This window comes from Electrona antarctica, assembly GCF_951216825.1.
Source record: "Electrona antarctica genome assembly, chromosome: 23".
NCBI lineage: Eukaryota > Metazoa > Chordata > Actinopteri > Myctophiformes > Myctophidae > Electrona > Electrona antarctica.
The window spans coordinates 3,020,618-3,048,306 of NC_136804.1; the positions used below are offsets into that span (position 1 = coordinate 3,020,618).

Genomic DNA, 27,689 nt, shown 5'->3' on the forward strand with positions numbered 1-27,689 from the left:
TGTGTGTGTGTGTGTGTGTGTGTGTGTGTGTGTGTGTGTGTGTGTGTGTGTGTGCACGCGCGCGCGTGCGTGCACGTGCGTGCGTACGGTGCGTGCACGTGCGTGCGTACGGTGCGTGCATGTGCACGCGTGCGTGCGTGCACGTGCACGCACCGTACGCACGCGCGCGCGTGCACGTGCGTGCGTACGGTGCGTGCACGTGCACGCGTGCGTGCGTGCATGTGCACGCACCGTACGCACGCGCCTGCACGTGCGTGCATACGGTGCGTGCACGTGCACGCGTGCGTGCGTGCACGTGCGTGCGTACGGTGCGTGCACGTGCGTGCGTACGGTGCGTGCACGTGCACGCGCGCGTGCATGCGTGCACGTGCGTGCGTACGGTGCGTGCACGTGCGTGCCTCTAAATGTACTTGTTTGCATCTAAATGTAGTGATGGGTGCTGTGTGTGGGGGGATGTTTAACTATACTACAGTAATACAATTGTGTGTGTGTGTGTGCTTGTTGTGTATGTACAGTACAGTAGACCCTGCCTTAATACATGTGGTTGTTTGCGTGCGTGCGTGCGTGCGTGCGTGCGTGCGTGCGTGCGTGCGTGCGTGCGTGCATGCGCGCGTGCGCGCGTGAGACCGACAGGCCTATAAACCGTCGCGTCGGTGTCTATTGTTCATAAACCTGGTCGCCTAGTGGTGGAAAAAGCTGTTCCAGAGCCTGCTGGTACAGTATACCGCTTGCCAGGATAGCAGCTGTTATACTTACAAGTACAATTTTGAGGTATTTCCAATTTCCAATACTTTTACTTCTACTCCACTACATCTCAGATCCAATTTCCAAATATTGTGCTTTTACTCCACTGTAGTGTAAAAACCTCAATGAGAAGTGCCCTTCTCAGAAAGTCCCTAGTTTTATTAGGGTAGGCTATACTATATTTTTATTGTCCATTTTATTTTCTTGACAAGTGACAAAGCACCCATAGGTTTTTTGTCCTGCTTGTGGGGAAACCAGTGTCATAGGACTTGAAAAAATAAATATGTTCATTCAGTCAGAACTATTCTGGGTTTTGTTTTAATAGTCATGATAATGAATAATGATATACTGTATTTGGTTAAGTCAAAGCTATGTTAAATCCATCTTTGCCCACTACTAGTATTTGTTACCTTCAGGTGTGCTAATACTACACAGATTAATATACATTTACAAATAGCCTATATCTTTATAATTTTTTATATATATTTGAATGTATTATCAGTTATCGGTATCGGTCTTGAGAAGCAGGATGTTATCGGTTAAAAAAAGTAATGGTGATGGGCCATGGTGGTCTGCTGGCCCTGCAATATGATTACTTTTACTTTTAGTACTTTAAGTACATTTTGATGCCGATATTTTTGTACTTTTACTCAAGTACATTTTCAATTCCATACTTTTACTTGTAACGGAGTAGTTCTAAATTGCAGTATTGGTACTTTTACTTAAGTAAAACAATTGAGTACTTTTTCCACCACTGTATGCCTATCCGTTGGCCAGGTATAGTAGTGACTCATCACAGCCAAAATGGTGCACCCCCCGAATTTGCATACCAAAGGTGCGAGGTTTGCAAGCCCTATTATGTGAAAACTTTAGTTACTAGTTCCTTTTTTGTTTTTGTTTTAATGCTCTCTTTTGGGTCTGGAGCTGAAAGGGTTCGAGAACCCCTGTGCTACTGTAAGTGAACCCATGTTGAAAAGGCCCGCCCACTTTTAGATTGATTGATTGGATACTTCAGACAACAGAGGAGCTCCTCCCTCTGTTGTGGTGCCCATGGGCGCCTGTCTCTCTCTCTCTCTCTCTCTCTCTCTCTCTCTGTCTCTCTCTCTCTCTCCCTCTCTCTCTCAATTCAATTCAATTTTCAATTCAATTCAAATGAGCTTTATTGGCATGAGAAAACATATGTTTACATTGCAAAAGTTGAACAAGACAATCAAGATACAACAATGTATGTACAAGTAAATATTGAATATAAATAGGAATAAAATAATGGTTTAAACATAGCTCTGTTACATTAATACTTTAAGTAATACTATCTTGTGAAACTATAAAAAATATTATTATATTATATTATTATATATATATTATTATTATATTTTCGTTAGCTTTATACTTTTGAAAGTTGACAGCAGTATTTCAATGGTTTTTGCATTCACTAAGTATAAAAACATTTGCGACAAGTAGCAGCAATTTATTCAAATGTAATTGAATTAAAGTTAGTTGCTCTGTTTATATAACAGTATTTCATTTGCTGTAAACAGCGTAGGGTATAAACAGTGTACACACAATGATTTGTATTCCTTAAGGTGGTTGTATTCCATTTGACATCCTTCTCCTGTCACAGCAGCTCATAAATCTTGCTGCTGTGTTTGCACATTGTTGTTCTTCACCCAACAGATATGGGAGTTTTTTGTTTCTCTCTCTCTCTCCACCCCCCCCCCCCCCCCCCACCTCTCTCTCTCTCCAGAGAAGTGATTTGACAGTAAAATGGCCACAGTTCCTCTGAGTATTTTAAAGACCAGACCAATTGCAAGTTGCTGTATGTGACTTTTAGCCATCCCCAGGGCTGTCACAATTTACAAATTTGAGTTGACGATTAATTGTCACACAAATAATTTGCGATTAACGATTGAATTGTGTGTTTTTGAACATTGGAACGTTACATTGGAACGTTACATTGGAACGTTCCCCTCACTGTATATGTTTCTTTTCCATTTTTACCTCCATTATGATGAATTCCTGTACTGTTCTTTGTCTATATAGAAGTGTCTATTTGTACGTCTCTTAATGTTTTGATGAATTGAACATGGTGGACCCTGTTGTAAACAAGTGTAATGCTTAATTGGGTCGTCCACTCACAGTTAACAGCCTTTGTATTGAGTTTGTGCTTGAAATGTACTGTAATTCTGCAAACTGTTAATAAAATTTTCAATCAATCAAAAAAACTATTTGTAATTCTAAAAATGGTGCATTTATATAGCGCCTTTATCCAAGGCGCTTTACATAGATTGTGCATTACATTCACCCATTCAGACACACATTCATACACCGATGGCGGTGGAAACCATGCAAGGTACCAACCAGCACATCGGGAGCAATTTGGGGTTCAATGTCTTGCCCAAGGACACTTCGACATGTAGCCAGGAGGAGCCGGGATTCGAATCGCCAACCCATGGATCATTGAACGACCTGCTCTACCTCTTGAGCCACAGATGCCCCTGTTTGCCTTTTAGGCTTCGTAATCACATTTTGCACAGGGTAGATATGACAAATAACTTGAGTATACAAAGAAATAAATCACTGACATATTTAATTGTTTTTAAGATTTTTTTCTTTGCAATTTCTTTAAAAAAAAAAAAGATTACTATGAAAACAGTCAGTTCCGTCCGCCACGCCTCGTCACCATATATAGCCGCCAGACGCCTTGTGACACGCTCCAACGGCTCCATATATGGCCATCTCCATATATGAAGTTCACGACACTGACCTCATCTAACCCTGGATAAGAAGACTGGATCATCACCTAGATCTGTATATATGGAGCCGGCCAGCAACTCTTACATCTGACCTCAAGGCTCAAACCTCAAACCCTTAGATCTCCATATATGGAGCTGACCTGTTCTGACATTCCATATGTTGATCTGACCTCACCCGTCCTTTCTGTTCTGACATTCCATATGTTGATCTGACCTCATCAAACCCTGTACACTCAAGACACACTTCATATGGCCAGTACAGAATTCATTCCATTCACTCCGTTACAAGTAAAAGTATGGAATTGAAAATGTACTTGAGTAAAAGTACAAATGATGAAGTAGGCCATGAATGGCCTACTTCATGCAAAGCGTTGGCAGCTCGACAGAGTGCATTTCTAATTATTGTTATTATTATTATTATTATTATTATTATTATTATTAATAACATAATCGACTGGTGTATCACTGTATCTCCCCACAATTCAGTGACAGAATTATGCAAAGTTGCACCAATAACAAAAAGTTTGTAATTGTGTCTTTGTGTGTTTCTATTCATTTATAACTCTTTAAAGTAGGCTAACCAATCGATACGCCTATGATGCGTTCATTGTGATTCGTTTTCCCACGTCCTTTCCCTTTAAGGACGCGCGCGCATTTGGAGCGCATGTTGTCGCTGCTACAATGTGTCCACACATGACGGAAGGAATGTCAACAAAAGACTGCAACAATCACACACGTTTACTGCAGGCTGCAGCAGTCTTAAGTTAAAACCCCATGCACTGTTGAATGTCTTCAAAACGCCTCCTCAAAATGTGCACGGCTCGCACTTAATTAATAATTGGCCGCCGTAACGCACGCATATATGTTATTATATCACGTTATTGTGTGTTATGTTACGAGATGTTTGAGAGCGGTCTGTCTCAAACATCGGTCTGTCTTGTAGTGTAACATGATGCTTTTCAAGAGTTACCAGCAGCAGCAGCATCATCACATGCTGTGGAAATTTCCACTGAGTCGCGTTGGGTTGTTAAATGGGAAGGGTCTTTCCCCTCCACGCAACGATCACTTTCAGTCCGCCTCCTCCTGTCCTATCCTCGCCTTGCCCACCGCTTCACGCAGCTGTCCTCCTCCCCAACAACATTCACATTTCACAAGGTAGGCTACCTAAATAATATGTCTCCAAACTCTCTTTTATCCTCCTCAGAGTTGTGATCGATCGGCCCCCAATCAATCTGCATCGATCGCGGATCACATAGTTGTTGCCTATGGAATCAGCTTGCATTTATATATTATTAGTTTGTATTGAAAACATAAAAAATTAAATCACAAGGGAGACGCATTATATTAGAGTTCACAGCTCTATGTAAAGTGTAATTAATTAGACGTTTAACGTGCAATTATTATTATGTTTTCATCTTTTTCTCTCTTGTGTTTTTACTAGCCAATGATACATGTATGAAGTTATGATGGGGGCTGTACGCCTTAGTTATCAACAACGTGCTTCTTCCTCCTGGCTGCAGGGTGTTGTCTATAGACTACTAGTAGCGCCAAACAGCCTATATTCACCCTGAATTAATCATCTCTGCTGTTATTATTATCACGTGGTGTTGAGTTGTTGTAGCTTATTATTTTCTAGTTGGGTTCGAAATGCGTTTATTCCCCCTCCATTTCTAACGTGCTTTATTAGACCAGAGAGAACACTATATAGGCTATACTACAGTCGCGCCTGTTGGTTTACATACACTATTGTTTTGCATACCCCCCTCTGTTCCGGGTTGAAGACAAAACATTATTCATTATTCAAACTATTATTCTGTAGTGCTTTATTTGTATTGCATCAATTCTATAGCCTATATGTAGCCTATATCTGTCTGCCTGGGCTACTACATATCAATAAGTCATCACAATGAGACCTGCACTATAACAATATTATGGTATGCCATGCTCTTTAGCTGTTGATAAGTGATGCATCAAATTCTGTAATGTAATGAGAAATTGTCTGGCAGTATAGCCTGCCTTTCTGGGGTTTTTTGTGTCACTGTGGTGTATACATTTTGGTAAAATAATAATTACAGGACAGTGTGTACTTATATACTAACATTCAGTATAATGTATCTAAGTAACTAGCTATAGTAAAATATATATCTTCAGTTCCAGTGATGGAAAAAAAAAAGTACTCACATTAATTGTGTTATGTAGGCTACGTTAAGTAAAAGTATCAATACTGCAATGTAGACATCCTCTGTTACAACTACAAGTAAAAGTCCGGTATTCAAAATGTACAAAGTGCCACGAGTAAAAGTACAGAATGTCCAGTTTCAAGGTTTCAAATGTATACAAAAATACTTGTATACATGTCAGATCTACTGTAGATCGGCTATTTTCAAATGATGTGACGCATTGTGAGCTTGTAGATCGGCTATTTTCAAATGATGTGACGCATTGTGAGCTTGTAGATCGGCTATTTTCAAATGATGTGACGCATTGTGAGCTTGTAGATCGGCTATTTTCAAATGGTCGAAATGCATATAAGGCTGAAGTGATAACTATATGTTTTGTAATAATAATCTACCCATTTAGTAACTAGTAGCTAAAGCATTCTAATCATTGTAGTGGAGTAAAAGTACAATATTTGCCTCTGAGATGCAGTGGAGCAGAAGTATTGGAAAGTGGAAATACTCGAGTAAAGCCACAAATACCTCATAAGTACAGTACTCGAGTAGATGTACTTGGTTACTTTACACCACTGCTCAGTTCCACTTCCGAGATGGAACTCGCACAAAGCACATTGTGTCATCGACAAAATAGCATATTTTGTTTGCTTTGCGCATGCATGCATGCACCTACGGTACTCACCTTTGGTACAATATGACCCTAAGAAAATAAATACACCCTCTTGTTACACAAGGCAGGCTACATGGGGCAAGAACCTACCACAGTGGTCCGGGGACCACCAGTGGTCCTTGAGGGGGTTCCAGGTGGTCCCCAGCTAAATGATGGAGAGTTTGCAACCAAATGGAACCGTATAGATCTTCAACTCTTGGTCTACAAGTCGATCTTAATCCATTTAGACCTGAGTTAAAAACATTCACTTTGAAAGAATATATATTCAAAGATTTGCACAAAATGTTTACGATTTTTCAAAAATAGCAGACCTACAAGTTCATAGCGCGGCACTCGGTGCCGCGCTATGAGCTTGTAGATCTGCTATTTTTCAATAGCTAAAGTATAACATAATGCTTGAAACACCAAAAGGAATTCCCGCCCAAAATGGGTTGATCCGGCTTTGACCGATATTTAGCCGATCTTTAACTCATATGTTCAGCATGCAACCACGTGTAAAATGAGTCTTCTACTGGATCCCGTGTCCACTAGTCCCTTCCTAACATTTTAGTCTGGTTTTTATTTGTTGATGAAATTGTCAATATATGTAGTCTTAGTTTTAGTCATCAATGCTTAGTTTTCATTTAGTTCCCATATAGTTTTCGTCAGTGAAAAAAGGTAGTCGACGAACATTTTTCGTCATAGTATTAGTCGACGAAATCAACGCTGCTTAAAGGGCCACTTCACCCCTTTTGCAACCAGATGTTATTTTAACGATGTTTGGGAGACAAGAAACACTTCCCTGGGGGTTTTATGTGGGTAATTTGTGTTTTTAGATATTGTAGTATTTCAAAGTGTCCATGGACTCCATGATGTCATGGACACTGGGCTCACTTCCTTCCTGGACTACAATTCCCATAATGCTTTGGTGCACTGCTCCTCCTTGTGGATAGGGGAGGGCTGTCTTACTGAGATAACATGTAGTCCAGGAAGTAAGTCCAGACACTTTGAAATACTAAAATATCTAAAAACACATATTACCCACATAAAAAACCCCAGGAAAGTGTTTCTTGTCTCCCAAACTGCAAAAGGGGTGAAGTGGCCCTTTAAGAAGAGCACAGTGACTCTCTAGCTCTCGGAATAGCTATCATGTCACTATTTTTAAATCCAGTTAAAGAAAGACACCTCTGGGATTAGTTCCACATACCACACATAACACAAGTCATAGAAGAACAGCAGTATTGTTATTTGAAACGGCGCACTATTTTTAATAATCGCTAAGTTTAGCCATTTGAAAGTAATTTAATAGATCGGATATTCTGATACATTTTAGGACTGCTAAGAATACCAGGTTATGCTGTGTACCACTTATCTGCTAACTTCCACGCTGTGCAGTATGTCAGTGGTTTTCAACCAGTGGTCCTTGAGGGGGTTCCAGGTGATCCCCATGCAGCTAAATGATGGAGAGTTGGTAACCAAACGGACCCTTATTGCGACTGAAGGTCGCAGTTAACTATGAAACCTTGCGTTTTTGAGTGGTGTAAACCACTCCTACAACTGGCTTTGTTAGTTTACGTGTCTGTTCGTACCAAAAAATGAGCATGGTTGCTATGGTCACCCAGTTCACCCGGGTGTGATTTCAGCTTTGTTAGTTTACGTGTCTGTTCGTACCAAAAAATGAGCATGGTTGCATGAATCACTAGGGTCAACGTGGGTCAACGCGCAACAAGACATATCACACCGCAGGGACAACGCTAAAACCGTCTTGACCCTTTGGTGTGGTTAGGGCTTTAGAGCTCCATATATTATATGGAGCTGACCTGTTCTGACATTCCATATGTTGATCTGACCTCATCAAACCCTGTACACTCAAGACACGCTCCATATATGGCCAGTGCACGCGACCTCACCCTTTAGGGCGGGGTCAATTCTTTTCAAATAGAAATGTAGAAGTATTTTGATCAATGTTTTGCCTGTTATCTCTCCTATGGTGCCAACATCAACACAGCATGGAATTGTGGACAGAATCTTATCCAATGACAACATATTCTACGTTTTGGGTCTGAGAAGCTAAAGGCCTATATTCATACTCCAGTTGTAGGTGATAACGTAGCCTCGGAAACCCAGACGTTTTTATTTCCAGGGAGGAAAAAAAGTCTGGGTCCGAGTCCACTTCAATTCGGCATAGAGTAGCGCAAACATCACTCACTCTCTGCTGATTTCTGATCGTCTGCACCTTTGTTAAATTGACACACACACGCACACATATACACACACACGCCTCTCTCTCTCTGTCGCTCTAATTAATTAGTCTCATGTCTAGCAGCTGCGCATAGTTTCTGCCGGCGGATCCTGCCGGGAGCTGCCTATGCCATAAAAAGCATAGGTGAGTTCCAGGCTAGTGATAACGTGACCACCGAAAACTACCAACATGAAGTCACGGCGCGGTGATTAGAGACTCACTGCTCACCAAAACACATCTGTCTTGTTTGAACTAACCACCGTTTCAGTGGTCACCTTATCACCTAAAGCTGGAGTATGAATAGGCCTTAAATCTCATCAAAAGGTGGTCCGTGGTTTAAATGCCGAATAAATAATGGACCTTGATAGGAAAAGGGTTGAAAACCATTGATCTATGTGAATATGTCCAGTGTTAGCTGTATAGTGTATTGTGTAGTGTATAGTGTATCACTGTGTGTATAGTGTATCAGTGGGCCGGAGCCCGGAACCCATTTGTGGGTCGCGGATGCATATTTTTCCCTTTTGGGTCGCTATAGTACAGTAAAATATGCCTTTATTTTTTGTTTCTCACATTTAGTTTTTCAAGACATTTTCAAAAAGATTCACCCCCAAAATTCTCAAAACTTCCGAAATTAAATGCAAATTCAAACAAACTTTCAATAGATCTACAAGCTCACAATGTGGCGCGGAGCGACACGTTGTGAGCTTGTAGATCTGCTGTTTTCACTAGCTTGGGTCACGGGGAGACATCAGATTTCTCCTTTGGGTTTCGAGCTAAAAAGTTTGTCACTGCTGTATATACAGTAGGCTACTCCGCTACTGTACTGTTTGTGTACGTTAACAGCCAGTCACTCAGTCTGGCATCTTGTAAAACCACAATGAATCAATCCACGTTTTGTGAACTGACATTTGAAGTCATATCAAAGTCAAGTATTTGTGCGTTGTGCATAATAAGGTAAATTATTATGATTTAAGACAAGCTATGAAAGTTAATAGGTATACATAAAGGTAAATTATTACCACTGAGATTGTTCTCCTGGGCTGGCTCTTCTGCGGTGTGTGACTGGCTAGTGGCTTTAACTGGAGAGTGTAAAGATGGCGTTCATTAGTGTTGATTTTGACAGCAAATTTTTATTTCATTTTAGTCGTAGTCTTTAGAATAAAATTCCCTTTTAGTTTTAGTCATACTTTAGTCATCTGAAATGTTTTACTTTTGGTCTAGCTTTAGTCGACTAAGTATAAGACTTTTGTCGACTAAAGCTACTGTTGATTTAGTCTACTATAATGCATCGTGGCAGGCCTTGTTGGGCGTTATAATGCCTGATTTATACTTAGCTGCGTGCCGAAAATAGCCGATCTACAAGCTCACAGCGTGTCACCTCTGCGACGTGTTGTGAGCTTGTATTTCTGCTATTTTCAGTGCATGACACCTGCACACAACCAAACATAAAATGACTTGTCTTTCAGTTCTACTGGATGTCTTCTCCACTATAGTCCCTCCCTGATATTTTAGTCTAGTTTTTATTTGTTGACGAAATTGTCAATATGCCTATACTTAGTCCTAGTTTTAGTCATCATAGCTTACGGTAGTTTTTTTTTTTTTTTTTCGTCAGTGGAAAAAAGGTATAGTCGAAATTTTTCGTCAGTTGGAACCCCCTCAAGGACCACTGGTGGTCCCCAGACCACGGATTGAGAACCACTGCTGTACGGTGCAGTCCACAGGGCGTACGTACTGTACGTACTCGCTTTTGTCACTGTGTTCATTCATTGCCTCTCAAAAGACTCTTCTAAAGTCATTAGCATGCAGTTACAATGCTGCTGGTATGTCGTTTCAATGGATATTTACTTTACCCACACCTGTCAGACGGCAAGCCAGGGCAGAGAACAGTTGTTGCTGCTCTGCTCTACCTTTTTTGGCTGGCTGCCGCCCCTGTTACATAACAGTTTTACAGGTCAAATATCTAAAGGCCTTCTAGAGTTGAAGCTCTTCTGGCTGATGCAATTTGTAGAGTGAGAAGGAGTTATTGAATACTCAATCTAGGTGCAGACTATACGGTGCTGCGTTGGTGTCAGCGGTGGGATTAGGTTCCTCGCTTCGTGACTTAATGCCGTGTAGTCGACAGCACGTTACTTGCCTGGGTGTGGACTGGAGGTTCCCCCCAGTCATTGGAGCCTAGCTCCTGACTGGTTAGGGAGGTTCCCCCCAGTCAGTGGAGCCTAGCTCCTGACTGGTTAGGGAGGTTCCCCCCAGTCAGTGGAGCCTAGCTCCTGACTGGTTGTGGAGGTTACCCCCAGTCAGTGGAGCCTAGCTCCTGGCTGGGTGTGGAGGTTCCCCCCAGTCAGTGGAGCCTAGCTCCTGGCTGGGTGTGGAGGTTCCCCCCAGTCAGTGGAGCCTAGCTCCTGGCTGGGTGTGGAGGTTCCCCCCCAGTCAGTGGAGCCTAGCTCCTGACTGGGTGTGGGGGTTCCCCCCAGTCAGTGGAGCCTAGCTCCTGGCTGGTGGTGGAGGTTCCCCCCAGTCAGTGGAGCCTAGCTCCTGACTGGGTGTGGGGGTTCCCCCCAGTCAGTGGAGCCTAGCTCCTGGCTGGGTGTGGAGGTTCCCCCCGGTCAGTGGAGCCTAGCTCCTGGCTGGGTGTGGAGGTTCCCCCCCAGTCAGTGGAGCCCAAGGGGGCAGGCAGACTTTCCAACGTTGAAGCTCTGGGTCCTAGTGGTAGGAGGAGGGACTACAGGCGGACCCGTGGATTCATGACCGGGAAACCCCGTGCAGCTGGGCTTTAACGTTGAGCGCTCGGTTGCCCTACGTCACTCAGGACCTCAAAGTTGAGGTCCTGGGAGGGACTTCCGGCAGTCTTCCGGGTGCTTCAAAACGCCACTGAGCAACTTCCACTGACATGAATAGCTGGGGGGGCGGAGCTTCGCGCCAGTTCAGTCTCTATTATATATATACTCTATGGTGGAGCCTAGCTCCTGACTGGTTGTGGAGGTTACCCCCAGTCAGTGGAGCCTAGCTACTGGCTGGGTGTGGAGGTTCCCCCCAGTCAGTGGAGCCTAGCTCCTGGCTGGGTGTGGAGGTTCCCCCCAGTCAGTGGAGCCTAGCTCCTGACTGGGTGTGGAGGTTCCCCCCAGTCAGTGGAGCCTAGCTCCTGACTGGTTATGGAGGTTCCCCCCAGTCAGTGGAGCCTAGCTCCTGGCTGGGTGTGGAGGTTCCCCCCAGTCAGTGGAGCCTAGCTCCTGACTGGTTATGGAGGTTCCCCCAGTCAGTGGAGCCTAGCTCCTGGCTGGGTGTGGAGGTTCCCCCCAGTCAGTGGAGCCTAGCTCCTGGCTGGGTGTGGACTGTGGAGGTTCCCCCAGTCAGTGGAGCCTAGCTCCTGACTGGGTGTGAACTGTGGAGGTTCCCCCCAGTCAGTGGAGCTTAGCTCCTGGCTGGGTGTGGAGGTCCCCCCCCCAGTAAGTCGAGCCTATAGCTCCTGGCCGGCGTGTGGATGCACTTCCAGGTAGGGGACGACGACTGTAGGCTCTAGGGTGCTGCTGCTTGCCTATCGGGCTATGGCTCTTTAGCCGACTGGTAACGTACACCGTCACGCCATAGGATTTATAGGTCCCCGGTTCGCCTCCCAGCCGAGGCTACACTGGCACGGAGAATGTATAGCCGAAAGTCATGATACAACATCAGGTTAAAAAAGCCATGGGCTAATGATTTTGTCGAGAGCCTGACCTCTATATCTCGGTCGTCTGGCTGATATATTCTGCCATTGTTTGACTTTTTTGATCAGATGACATCGGTATTGGCAGTCACGCAGCTGATTTTTGTGCATGTCATTTTAGGTGGAAAAAAAGACGGATCTACAAGCTTGCATTGCGACATGTTGTGAGCTTGTAGATCAGGGATGTGTGCAAGTTGTTTGAATAGGGCTTCAGTGGTTAAATAAAACAAAATTCAGTTTGTGTATTTTGTATTTAATTGTTTGCTTGTTCATTGTGTAATACAAATATATATATTTATAACTGATATTCTTTTGTTTGCTTATTAAAAGTCATGATTATGAAAGAAAACTCAAATCAAATCTAAGGTTTCTAATTGATTACAATTGATTTAGCAATTTGCACAATTTGACAAAATGTAGATCAAAACATTGGCAATGGATCCAAAAGTGTTGCATCGGGTGGGCTCTATTATTGTCACTATGATGATGCAGATAATCTGAGAGAGGATCAAAGGCTATCATGGACTTCCAAAACACATGTCCACCATGTTCAATGGAAACTGGAGAAGCTTACACCGTACAGCTCACAATACAAGTGTTTGCTATTTACCGGCATACCTCAAGCGTGTCATTATGCAGTAACCTGATAAAGTACTCTGGCTGTTCTCTTATAAGCAACCCAAATATGGTAAACCCTGTTCATTTTACACACCAACAAATGGTACGAACATAAGTCATCAACAGAACATAAGGTGAGCTTAGTTAGAACTTAGAAGTGACAAAATATTCTTTCAGGGAGCGTAGACTAGAGCAATGAACTTCAACCCATTTTGGGCGGGAACCCCTTTTGGTGTTAGCATTATGTTATGCTTTAGCTATTGAAAAATAGCAGATCTACAAGCTCATAGCGCGCCACCGAGTGGCGCGCTACGAGCTTGTAGGTCTGCTATTTTTGAAAAATCAAAGAACGACTGACATAGAAACATAGCTTTTTCAGAAAACTGTCAGGATGTAGAAGACATTTTTAGAATCCGATCTCAGGTCAAAATGGGTTAAACAGTTGCCATAAAAACCAAAACGTCCATTCATACTGCAACTGTAGCAAAGCAGAGTACATTTATATAAGAATGTATTTGTATTTTAAGGAACAGTTGTGGGTGTACCAACTTTCAGAACCCAGATATCTGTAGGACTCTGGGGAAGGATCAGAACTATTTCATAAAACGCTTTGATTAATAGAAACGTCTAGTCACAATCGGTAGTTTTCAGTGGCCTCAGTTTGGATTTAGACATGCAGACAGAGGGCGTGCGCTGAAAATAGCCGATATACAAGCTCGCTCACAACCCGTCACAGCACGACAGCCAGCAAAAGCATGTTTTCTACTACGTGGCTTATTTCTAACCAACAGTACAATGTTTTCACATACATATTATGGCTTGCTGATTAAGTTTAACATGAGTAATGCACTTTTTTTTTTTTTTTTTTTTTTATTTGACAGGGACAATGCTCATTAATCAACATTTCAGTTTTCACTTCCATGTAAATGTGCCAGAGTTAGCCATAAGCTAATTTTCATCTGTAGTCCCTGAGCAGGCTCTTAAAATGGTAGTAAAACTAAACATACAATGACACATATAGTACAATACAATACAATGCAATACAATACAGATAAAAGAGAGACCGAGTGTGTGGTGTGCCAGCACACAACGCCATGCGTTGATGCCATGTGTGCATATGTGCCAGCACCCAACACTATGTCCATACAAAAACACAAAACAATACAGGAACAGATCAACATGGTACAGGGGACAGAACTGTGAAGTGAAAAAATGACACCGGTGATGAATACTACAATACACATGAGTCTGGATGTTATCTTGAACGAGATTAAAAACTATTCTGTAATCAAAATCAGCTGCGTTTGGAGGAACGTACTATGGGAATCAAACGGGTTAATTAAATCAAGGTTATTGTAATAATATTCATAAGGGTAGCGGCACGTCATCATCACGACGCAGCACGTTTTCGTTCACAGGAAGTAATTAAAATTGTTTGTTAAACAATGTCCATTGTTTTGGCATCTATTGTTAGGTATATGCCCATATGATGACCACGGATATGCTCTAAAAGTGTGAAAAATGCAATCTCGTAAGACATCTGTATGCATGTCATTGTGTAAGAAACCAGATGCCAACATAATTATTATCTTGGAAATTGGAATGGCAACTATGTTAGTTTCCCGAAATATCTAGTCACTTATTTGTGCCATGGGAATTAACATGAAGAGAAAGCGTAGCGTCTCCCTCAGGATGATGCCATGGTCTGTTTTATTTGGCAGACCAGACGTATAGGTGCAATAAATCACTAGGGAACTGGTTATTCTGCAAACCTGCTGTAAGAGTGTCCCAAAATATTATTTTCAGGCACTGACATTGCTGCTCATCCTAACCTGATTTAACAAATTTGGCTTCAAGGTTGTACTTTATTGTTCCATCTTGTGTACAGGTAGGCTACAATCGCTACATAAAAGTAAAACTCATTTTGGTTAAGCTTCCTTCAGACAATGCAGCAGCAACATAGATAACATCAAACAGACAGCAACAACAGCAAAAATAGAATATTGAGTTAATGAAGAGCAAACAGAACAACAAAAAGAACATGTGCATCATATGCACATGTTCATTATGTTTTCCCTGTATTAGCAAAGTTAGGTGAACTTTGTGTGAACAACTTCACGCCAAAAGAAAGCGTTTGTACAATTCGTAGTAAACAACGTCATGTGAATGATTTTAGGGTTGTCTAAAAATCATTGTTTAATATGGTAGTAGTTCTAAAACCTCTTTGTACCCAGGATCCTCAAATTGATATATATTAGGCCGCACACCCCCTGTGGTGTTCAGTCAGCAGCAGCACAAATTCTTTTCAGCCAAATAATCCGCAAAAGAGCATGCTTGAGAGAGAGATCGAAGCACTGCTCTGAGTCTGGACAACAGAAAGCAATCAAACGGTACAGTACACAGAACCTTGACCTTGCAGCGTAGGGTTCGATGCTGTTGTAAAGCTACACGCCACCGTCGTCGTCGTCGTCATCATCGAACCACATGGGCCGTTGGCTGTCAGGTCGATAGCTGCTGATAAGATCACCATGCAGAGACTGTCTGTGAGCGAAGAGTTCACAAAACAAGGTTAGAGGCCTGCGAACAAAAGGCCAATACGCTGTTTACTTAAGGCCAACACAGGGTTCATCTTAGAAGACGATGAAGTCAGAATTCACGTCCGTATAATATCAGTGGTGGGGAAAAAGTTGGCTACTCCCGTGTTTTCTTTTCATCAGCTCTTTTTAATGCTTTTCATTGGTAAAATATTTATAAAACCCACAGACAGACTTAAAGGGGCATTCCACTCATTTTCAACATTTTACTATGTCATTAATATACCTTAGAGCTGTTGTGTGGAAATAATAAAAAAGTCCCCACATTCTGTGTTTCCTAGAACTAGAGGTCTGAAAAAAAATCATTAACATGGTGAAACACATCTTGATGATGTCATCAAGATGTGTTTCACCATGTTAATGATTTTTTTCATACTTGCAGTTCTAGGAAACACAGAATGGGGGGACCTTTTTATTATTTCCACACAACAGCTCTAAGGTATATTAATGACATAGTAAAATGTTGAAAATGGGTGGTTTTCCCCTTTAACCACTTTTGACCTGGCGTCCGTCCCTAATATACTACCAAACCACTTCCAAATTGTCCAAAGGTTTTCCAAAATGGTAAAATATAGACGTTGCCAGCTTGTAGATGGGCTATCACAGTCCGCTTTTAAGCCCAAACCACACCAATGGGTCGCCACACAACTCCTTGCAACCAAACGGTTGCGAGTAGACTCATGTATAGACGCATGTAGTTGCAAGCAACCATTGAATGGAACTAATTGAATCACTTGGGTCTGCTTGCGTCTAAATGCTAATCGCAACGGGCTTTAGGCCAAAAACACACCAATGGGTCAAGACGCAACAAAACGGTTTTAGCGTTCGTCCCAGCGATGTCCTTGTGTTGCATGTCAGCGCATGGTGGCGCATGTCGACCCAAGTGATTCAATTGGTTCAATTCAATGGTTGCTTGCGTCTACTTGCAACCGTTTTGTTTCAGGGAGTTGCATGGTGACCCATTGGTGTGGTTTGGGCTTTACAGTGATAAGGTTTTCTCTCTCTCTCTCTCTCTTAAACACTGTTCACCTCCACACAAAAGTAGTTCAGTGCTCTTCTGTCGCCACCTTGTAATTGTAATGGTTTGTTGCCTGGTGACCAACCATGTCATTATACCACGGTTAGTTGTGACCTTGGCATAGTGCTTTTTTTTGTTTTGGTTGAGGTTCGTTCTACTCAGTGCCCATACATTCTAATAGGAACACATCCACCTTATTTACCTGACCTGTCACCTAGCAACAGCTGTCACCACTTCTGTTAGTAACGATGTCATTTTTGAGGCCAGCGTTTGGCTTTTGAAATTACGTCATATCATTTGGCATGGCTTGTTTAGAGCAGCACTTTTAACAAACACAGAGTAGCAGCCAAGGCTATATGGATAATGTTTGTTTACAGCCATTTAAACAATCATTACCAGGTGCCCCTCACTTCACACAAGTGTGATTTTTCGTTTTCTTACTCCTTGTTTGCTCCACTTTCTATCCGTGAATATCGAATAATAAAACGTTGGAATAACAGCAATAATCCACAAGTAGGCAGTGCTCTGCAGTGAGATATCCATTGGCACTGGTGTGAACTTGGCCTGGTGCCTCTGATGTGTTACTGCTTCAAGTATGAAGGCTATTTGAACTCCTCTGATATTTACAGTATGATAAAGACACATATTTGGTAGTTGACTATGTGAACATATTAAATCAGTGATAGCCAGGCTATGTTATGTGCCCAATGGAACTGTAGCTAACTGTAGTGTTCTCGCTTGTGTGATTATGTGTATTTTGGTGCACAAACGTGTCTAATGTATATATGTTATTGTTTGTTTTATTATTATGTCCTTACAAAAACAGGGGATAAGCTGATCATTTCTTCTCCCACAAAATAGCAGATCTACAAGCTCACTGCATGCTTTGCCAAATGTTCCAATAATGTTCAACAACAGAACAAAAATCGCTAAAATGACATAATGGTGAGCAGTGGCGTGCACAGACATTTAGAGGGGCAGGTGCTCAAGTGAAAAAAGGGCACCTTGTGCAGTGCGTGGAACCGGCCGGTTGCCTTAACCCATTTAGGCCTGACGTCGAAATTTGAAAAATGTCTTCTAAATCATGACAGTTTTCTGAAAAACCTCATGTTTCTGTATCAGTGGTGCTTAATATTTCATGTCAAGGACCCCCAAAAATTATATGTAATTATGCCTCCGCCCCCCCATCTGAAAATATTCCAGGGACCCCCCCCCCAGAAGCAAAGATTTGAGTTAAAATGTTCACTGTAATAATATATATTCAAAGATTTGAGATTTGAGTGCCGCGCTATGAGCTTGTAGATCTGCTATTTTGTATCTGATTGTCACCAATCACGGTCAGTGGCGTGCTAGTAGCCCTAGCCTCGATGACCTGGCAGGCGTATGCAAATAAGGCTAAACGTATGTAATCTAGATAGAATATTATATAGACAACACTATAGAGCGTCGCAGTCCCGATGGCCCATGGCCCAGGAAATGATTCTCCGTTCATTTTCCTCATAGACATTTCAAAAAGTATTTATTTAAAGACGTTTACGCCGCGGACAAAGCCAACTCGAGTCGTGACAACTCATGACAACAAACAAAAAATTTTGGGCCGAACAAATAATTAGAAAGAAGAAAAAACGGCAGGTTTACAACACTTTTTTTGTTGTTTTTCTCTGGCTCTGGCTCTGGCTCATGGACTAAAAACCAAAAAGAACTGATTGGGAACCGAGCGGTGGAAAAAAGGGGCCTCTAAGGTCTACTTCCTCAGTACATGGGCTGCATCGGTGTTGACTCGGCGCCTCAGAGAGCATACATGTAGAATGTATGACTACTGTGTAAGAGTGGAACGAGTCAAGGGGTTGCTGATTCTTAACATGCCTTTGTGTAATGAACCCGCAGAGAGAACATGCTGTTGCGGCTGCCCATGCACTTCCCAAGTGAAACTATGAAGGACTGATGGGACTTTGTCTCTGTGGTGCTCACTTGGCACCATTGCCGTAGATGTACGGCAATTCATAAATAGTATCACGCTCCCCGCCATTGCCGTAGATGTACAGCAATTGGTCTTTTATAGCGCGTATGATCGATCGAGTCGTAATGCTACTTTAGCTACTACATTAGCATTGGGTTGCTAGGTGATGTTGTCAACAGTAATGGAGCGCGCCATCTTGAACTGCGTACGCAGTCTCACTGTATCTGTATCTTTCGATTGCCTTTATCTCCAATTCCTTGTCCGTCTGTCTGTTTTAGCGTGGGTTTCGCCTGGAACGCTCTATGGAAACACTCACTCCTGAACGAAGTTGAACGTGTGAAAGTGACGTTCACAGTACACGGCAAAATATGAACGTGTTCGTGAACGAGCGTTCTTTTAGCGCGTTCAGGGGCAACACTGACGTCCGGCCCCTTGATTAACACGTGTTACCGTGCTTTGAGAACCACTGCTCAAGTCGACAGCATAATTACTGTAGTGTCTGTTAGAACAGGGGTTCTCAACGTTTTTGGCCGGGGACCCCCGGAAATGCTTTGGCAATGTCTCGGGACCCCCGCCCCGCCCCCTCCCGACCCCCAATATAAATTGACTGCTACAATAACCTTAAACCATTTTGGGCGGGAACCCCTTTGTGTTTTAAGCATTGTTATAATTTAGCTATTTAAAAATAGCAGATCTACAAGCTCATAGCGCGCCACCGAGTGGCGCGCTACGAGCTTGTAGGTCTGCTATTTTTGAAAAATCGTGATTTTTTTTTTTAAAACAATCTTTTTTTTTCTTTTTTTTTTAAATAATTTGGGGACCCCCTAAAATAATTTGGCGACCCCCCGAGGGGTCGCGACCCACGGGTTGAGAACCCCTGTGTTAGAAGAGGGAGGGTGACGATTACTCACCACTAAATGTATATAGGGTGTCCTGCATGCGTCATTCTGAAGCGCTCTAATCCACTGTTTCCCAAACAGTGGGTCGGGACCCATTTGTGGGTCAACGGACCAATTTTTATGGGTCACGACTCGAGTAACTTTTGAGTGGTGCAACCACTCCAAGGAACACCAATGTCCGTTAAAGGAGCATTCAGTGATTTGGGTGATTTGGAAAACCACCCAGTCCGCCCCGGTAACAAAATGTGCACATGCACGATCTACAGTGGGGGGAAGTGCAACAGGCCAATAGCATGTGCACCAAGGCCCGCCCCCACTCGATCATGATTGGAGGAAGGCCCCACTCATCCTGATTGGATGAAGGTTTTGCCACCCGCCACCAAAACTGAAACTAGGGTTTTTTGACCCCAGGGGCTCACTGGGGACAGGGAGGAACTCCTTATATGGTCAGCACACTCTATAGTAGGGAGGATTATCCAGAAAAAAAAAAAAAAAATGTGATATTTGAATTAAGTCAAATCACTGAATATACCTTTAACCTATGTTTGTGTGTGACTCATGTGTGACTATGAGTACCAGTAGGGGCGCTGTTGTGCCAGAAACAGAGAGAGAGAGATAGTGCTGCACTGTTGCCTGCTAATGAGAGAGAGGGGGGGGGGGGGGGGGGGGGAGAGTTGCACCACTCAGTTCACATGGGTGTGATTTATTTTAATTGTATTGCGACCGCATGTCGCATTTACTATGAAATCGTGCATTTCCCGTCCGTCAGTCACTCAATATCTCCCTTCAGTCACTCCATAACCCCATACATGGGAATGCCCCCATATATGGTGCGCCCAGGTCTCGTGACATCACGTGACATCATCAGGGATGGAGATGATGTCATAGCAAATGCGACCTGCTGTCGCAATTAAGCCCATATATGGAGATCCCTGATGTCATCAATATTGGCCGGCAACTCTACATCTGACCTCAAACCCTTAGATCTCCATAGACCTGCTATTTTCACTAGCTTGGTTCACCGAGCAAACATCTGAACTCTCTTATCTATATATTTTGATCAGTCCATCAAGTTGCTGTGATAATGATCGCATTGATCCTCTTACTGTACGTAACTAAGGGCAAGTGCACGTCGAGTCGAGCACGCACAGGCACACGCATGCACGCACGCACGCACGCACGCACGCACGCACACAGTCATCATGTATACAGTGAGCCTCTCGGGAACTGTCTGTTTGCACAGTGACACGTTGTTCTGCACTCACACGTGCACGTGGAAATGTCACAAGGACTATATACGAGGTTAAAGTGCAGATTGTCCAAATTTGATTTCTGGGTTTTCACACAGTGTTCACAGACAGTGCGGCTGCATGCATGCCTGCACCCTCAGAAGATGTACACCTCATGAATCGATCTGATTGATCCACAAAGCCTCTCGTTGGACTTTCACAGTGTCCGGTCGGAGGCTGGCATTTTCGTTTTCCGTTTTTCTGCTGAATTTGCACGAGCACATGAAGTACCTTCGATGTGATTTTTAACCCATTCTGACCTGAGATCAGATTCAAAAAATGTCTTCTCCATCCTGACAGTTTTCCGAAAAAGCTATGTTTCCATGTCAGCAGACCTACAAGCTCGTAGCGCACCACTCGGTGGTGCGCTATGAGCTTGTAGATCTGCTATTTTTCAATAGCTAAAGCATAACATAATGCTAACACCAAAAGGGGTTCCCGCCCCAAAATGGGTTTTAAGCATATAGCTTATATATGTGGGGTTGTGGGCTATATCTTGCAATGGCACCCATAAGGGTCCCATTTGGTTTCATTTTACGCTCTCAAGAGTTCTTGGATTACCAACTCTCCATCATTTAGCTGGGGACCACCTGGAACCCCCTCAAGGACCACTGGTTGAAAAACCCACGGTCTTAAAATACATCCGAGAAGCGTCCGTCCTGTCAGGATGATGGTGCATGTTATGTGTGGCGTCATCTGGCGCCGAGCGCTTCAGTGTTATTTGCAGCGTGTCACATGAGGTGCCGAGGTACTGGTCTTATTTTAGTTACTTTCAGACTCCACCATTTATGATTGGTGACAGGCTTGTTAACTCGGGACTGATGGCTTGACAAAAATGGTGCAGGCCAAGGTCCAAGGTTAGGAAACCGGGGTGTGTGTGTGTGTGTGTGTGTGTGTGGGGGGGGGGGGGGGGGAACTCACTTACTGCCCCGTTATCTCTCTCATGATCAAATATGCCGGCTTAGTGTTGACAATTGGCGCAAAGCAGTGGTACGTTTTTGAGGTATTTGCACTTTACTTGAGTGTTTACAATTTCCAATACTTTTACTTGATCTACTCCACTACATCTTACTCCACTATACATTTATTTGAAAACTTTAGTTAGCAGTATAGTCACTTTGTAGTTTTAACCACTTCAGCCCTATATACATTTGGCCGTTTGAAATCAGCGAGCTAATGTAGATCATAATCGTCAATCTTTTCCGTCTTGAAAAATGTCCATCCAAACATTTTTGAAAAAGAGCAGAAATAGCAGATCTACAAGCTTACAACACGTCACTTTGTGACGTGTTGTAAGCTTGTAGATCTGCTATTTCCAGTATTCGTAAAGATATGCCCCGTGCACTTTGTGATTACGAAGCCTAAAAGGCAAAACGGAAATACAAATTGTAACGTTCCAATGTTCAATGCAAAAAAAAAAACATCACAATTACAGGACGTAAATCGTTAATCGCAATTATTTATGCGACAATGAATCGTCAACTGAAATTTGTAATCGTGACAGCCCTGCTACTAACTGTGCACATCACAGTTAAATTGTAATGTAGTTAAGTGGAGGCCACACTGGCCTCAGTAACCTTTTTTTTTTTTTTTTTTTTTTTGCACCATTGTATTCGGAAAGCTGTCAGAGGCAGGATGTTTATGATGCGTTGTAGAGGCCCTTCTGTGGAGACGGACTCACAGGGGTTACACTTGGCAGGTACCCAGGTACTTAACTGATCCTCATTGTTAGACTGACGAAAGCCTTCGCCAGTGTTGATTTTGACAGCTAGACTTTGTTTTTAGTCGTAGTCTCTTGAATGAATGTCTGTCGAGTTTTAGTCATTTTGGTCACCTGAAATTCTTTAGTGTTAGTCTAGTTGTAGTTGTGGTTGCGTGCTGAAAATATGAAATAGCCGATCTACAAGCTCGCAACGCGTCACAGCGTGGCGCGTTGTGAGCTTGTAGATCTGCTATTTTCAGAGCGCAGCTCCAGAGCGCAACCAAACAAATAAAACGACTTGTCTTTTAGTTCTACTGGATCTCTTCTCCACTAGTCCCTCCCTAACGTTCTCGTCTAGTCTCTGTTAGCCCCTTTGTCCTGCTGTTGCCTTGCTGACATAGTAATAATAATAATAAACTTTATTTATATAGCACCTTTCATACAGAGTTGCAGTTCAAAGTGCTTCACAGGCAGGACAGAAATAAGGTACTTTACAGTTAGGTTACAGTAACATATCAGACACAGGTCATAACATACGGTATCAGACACACAGTATGCATAGAATCATGAACATAAGAGGAGAATAAAAGGTCAGGCATAGAGTTAAAAATGACATACATATAAGATCATGAAAATAACATTTATTAATTTAAGTCTAAGGCATTTGAGAGAATAAGCACGGTATCGGGGAACCTTCTATCAAGTGCTATGGGAGGGTTGAGAAGGCTAATCTAAAGAGGTGTTTTTTTTAATTTTTGTTTAAAGATGTTGATGGAGTTGGCCTCTCTGATTTCCTGAGGAATTGTGTTCCATAGTTTTGGTGCATAGAAGGCGAATGCGGCCTCTCCTATTTTCTTTAGTGGTTTCTTTTTCCTTTTTGTGTTAAAGGGGAATACCACTCATTTTCGACATTTTACTATGTCATTAATATACCTTAGAGGTGTTGTGTGGAAATAATACAAAAATTCCATCTGTTCTGTGTTTCCTAGAAAAATCATTAACAAAAAAATCATTAACATGGTGAAACACATCTTGATGACATCATCAAGATGTGATTCACCATGTCAATGATTTTTTTCGGACCTCCAGTTCTAGGAAACACAGAATGGGGGGGACCTTTTTATTATTTCCACACAACAGCTCTAAGGTATATTAATGACATAGTAAAATGTTGAAAATGAGTGGAATGCCCCTTTAAGTAAAGTAAACCTGCTGTGGATGGAGTGTATGGTAATAGAAAGTCTGTTATGTATGCGGGGCCTTGGTTATTTAGTGCTTTGTAGACTATGAGTAGTGTTTTGAAATCTATTCTCAGTGATAATTCTCATTTCTTCATTTCAAGGAGGTCCAGTTTGATTCACATTAGGCCACAGCCCCCCCGTTCGTTTGATGTGACGTTTTATTTGACAGCGTCACCCCTACGTGCACTGAATCTTTGACATTTACGATCGACACCAAACCTGTAAAACAGCGCGTTCCCTGGATTTAAAGGATTGAGCTACAGAATAGTTTTTAAGATATTATTGATTACTTTTAAAGCCCTACATGTTCTAGCTCCCAGTTATATAACCGACTTGCTGGAACCGACTTGCATAATCCTGTGCGCAACCTCAGATCCTCGGATAGGGCCCTCCTAGTTCCCCCCCCTGTAACTCGCCGTGTCACTCGAGGGGACCGGGCCTTTGCGGCTCGGGCACCTCTGCTCTGTAGCTCCCTGCCCTTGGCCCCTTAGGCTAGCGGAGTCAGTGTCCTCTTTTAACCCATTTTGACCTGAGATCAGATTCTAAAAATGTCTTCTACATCCTGACAGTTTTCTGAAAAAGCTATGTTTCTATGTCAGCACGCCACTCGGTGGCGCGCTATGAGCTTGTAGATCTGCTATTTTTCAATAGCTAAAGCATAACATAATGCTAACACCAAAAGGGGTTCCCGCCCCAAAATGGGTTAAAACGCTTTTAAAAACCCATTCGTGTATCAAGTGTTTTAGCTAATATCGTATTTTCAATTGTTTGATGGCCTGTTATTTAGTTTAATGTTTAATGTTTCTGATGTCTTTGATGTTTTGTTGTTTTTTATGTCCTTTTATATTTGCCGTTTATAACCTGTCTGTAAAGCACTTTGTAACTATATGTTTGGAAAGGTGCTATATAAATTAATTCATTAAAGTCAAATGTATACTTTTATACATTTTATAATTATGAAGATTTATTTAAGTTTGCTGCAATACAGTAAACAAAAAGGAATACGATACTGAATACAAATGAGATTTTAAGAGTGTGGAGAGAGATGACCAGTACAGTACATGTAAACATAGGTCATTATTTATTCCTGGCCTAGATGCCACAAACTGTTTTGGCAAGTTCAACCAGTACTAAATGGACAATTGATGCCAGTAAGGGCACAGTGTTGTTTACTGTAAGTCTTAATGACAGGAAGACATTCATTCGTACATCAGTCAGTGTCACAGAGAGTTTGTAGATACCGGAGGAATGCAGTGGAAGGATGCTTGAAGAAAGTCTCACTAATAGTCCAAGGGGTGAGCTACGGTGGGCGCTAATTCACACATTTGTTTGAGTGGTGCTAGCCACTCCTGTAGACGGCAATGTGTGTCCGTATGTCTGTCCCGGTATCTGTCCCTGTGTCCGAGTATCGTCTGTATGTCTGTATGAGTACGGAAATAGCGTTTGTTGACCACCAAGTGTCACTGTTGTCACTGGAGACGCACGCACGCACGCACGCACGCACGCACGCACGCACACACGCACACACACACGCAAGCTCTCTCTTTCTCTCTCTCTCTCTCTCTCTCTCTCACACACACACACACAGCTTGTACAGTACGTACAGCACGAGTACAGTACAGCACCACTCAGTTCAGATGGGTCAGATTTTTTTGTTGAAATACAACAAACAAATGGATCAGTCTCCAAAATCGGGTTTAAACCAGTGCAGAATATCCAGGTTTTTTGATTGATTGATTGAATACTTTCAGTTTGCAGAAAAAAGTACAGTTCAATACAAGGTCTACTATTAGAGGATTTAAAAACCCAATTAAGGCCTAACCCTATAAGGCTTGTTTCCATTGGGGTCCTTCATATTCGGTTCATGTGTTGCTGTAAGTCTGTGTAAGTCTTCGTGTCCCTGAAGTGATAATACTGTCTGTTTACACCTAGAATTTTGACATAAATAGGGCAGCATGTTTATGGCATTACAATGGGGCCCCTTACCCCTAAACCTCTTTGAAAAACATATTAAAATGGTTCAACTAGCCGATCTACATCAACACACATGTTGTGAGCTTGTAGATTGGCTATTTGAACCATTCAAAAATCTAAATAGTAAAAAAGGCAGAGAAGTTTAGGGATAAGGGGTTTTAGCATGGACGAAAACAGGGCCATGTGTGTTTGTTTGATGTGATTCTGATTCTTGCCTTGACTCTTGAGCCCCCATGCAGGCCAGGGGCACATCGAGTTCTTTTGGTCATTGTGTTTGGGTCCATGTTATGCTGGTAACGCTGGCTATGTGACACACGCAACACAACACACACACGCTCACGTTCAAAAGGTTAGCGACGTTACCCCTGCCTAGACCAACCCCCCCACCCCCCCCCCCCCCCAGGCGTACCTATTCTGTCCCCGTTTGGGAATGCGATGGCATTGGCTCACAGGGGAGATCTGTCTGTCTGTCTAGTCACAGCACATGGACAGGTGATTGGTTTAAAAGACCAAGCCCCGGCCTCTCTCACATGGTGTGAACGTGAACACACTTGGCACTTTCGGCTCTGTGATGCCATTTAAGGAATGCCCCTGTGGCCATGTTGCATGTGAACATGTTGAGTTTTCCATTGTGAAGATTTGGATACCTATACCAGTCACGGTCTGTTGGAGTTTTATTGCCTTTTTTTGCGCGTTGTGATTCTGTTGTCTTGACCGGGACATTTCTGCATGTGATTTGTAAGGACATTTCTGCATGTGATTTGTAAGGACATTTGAGGGTCCATTGGAGTTAGGTGGTTTTGTCTGGAGCACCTTTTTAAAACTTTTCATTGGTTCAATTCAATTCAATTCAATTCAATTTTATTAAAGTGTCAAATCACAACAAGTTGTCTCAAGACACTTTACAACCAACAAAGATCCACCCAGAGCAAGCAATATTACGACAATGGTAACGAAAAACTCCCCTTTAGGAAGAAACGTCAGGCAGAACCCGACTCTAGGGTGGGCGGCCATCTGCCTCGACCGTGTCGGGGGGGGGGGGGGGGGGGGGGGGTAGAGGGGAATAGGAAGAAAGAATAGAAGAGAGATAGACAGGGTGGGCTCCATGGAGGGGCCTGGTCCACATCTGGTCCAGGTCGTGCACTGTGAGGCCGGGTCCACGGTCACACTTCTGGTGGGCTCCATGAAGTGGCCTGGTCCACGGTCACACTCGGCAGTCAGTTATACAAATGTGGTTCCACATTTGTATACATTTGTATAACCAACACACAGATGTAAAGGGTGTTCAATAGCATTGATTTATGGATGACAAAGTCTACAACCTGACAAATGGAGTTACGTGTTTTCTTGCCGGACAGCAACAGATATATATATCCAGGATTCATGGTCTCTGCCTCAATGCATATATACCTTCTACTGAAAGAAGCTAATAACCAGATAGTTTAGTTCTGCGTTGTATTCATGTGGTATTCAGGCCTGTTGTGAATCTGTCAAACTGACAGACGGCTTCTATTGCTGCAGTACATTAAAACCCATTTTGGGGCGGGAACCCCTTTTGTTGTTAGCATTATGTTATGATTTAGCTATTGAAAAATAGCAGATCTACAAGCTCATAGCGCGCCACCGAGTGGCGCGCTACGAGCTTGTAGGTCTGCTATTTTTGAAAAATCGAAGAACCACTGACATGGAAACATAGCTTTTTCAGAAAACTGTCAGGATGTAGAAGACATTTTTAGAATCTGATCTCAGGTCAAAATGGGTTAACTTAACACCAATACTAACTTGGGAACACTTGCAGAAGTGTTTATGTTTTTTCATGACCGGTGAATAGTGTGTCGAATGATCATTTCATGGGTGGGATGTTTCACTACAGAAAAGAGCAGGCTGTTTATTTTTTACACTTTCTTTTCTCGGCTGCCTGCATGGCTATGAAATCATTTCAGGTTTTAGTTTTCGATGGCATGATTACCCTGCAAAAATCTTTGTTCTGGGACAATGGCCCTGGAAACGCACGTGATGTGTTGTTCTATAATTATATATATACGTACATCGTCATGGCTCAGGCTATTTTTGTTAACTCACTGAATGAACTGTATGCATTGGTAATAAATCTCTTGAGAACAGAGTATCTC

At 42.8% G+C, this 27,689-nt stretch overlaps 1 protein-coding gene across 1 annotated transcript in view; it reads left to right on the top strand.

The window, feature by feature from the left end:
- The first annotated feature begins 4,563 nt into the window (after positions 1 to 4,563).
- slc38a4 (solute carrier family 38 member 4) overlaps positions 4,564 to 27,689 on the top strand; it is a 78,470-nt gene continuing 55,344 nt past the window's right edge. The window contains exon 1 of the mRNA XM_079494680.1: positions 4,564 to 4,652. The gene's annotated coding sequence lies outside the window, so the exon portion shown is untranslated. The remainder of the gene's footprint in view (positions 4,653 to 27,689) is intronic.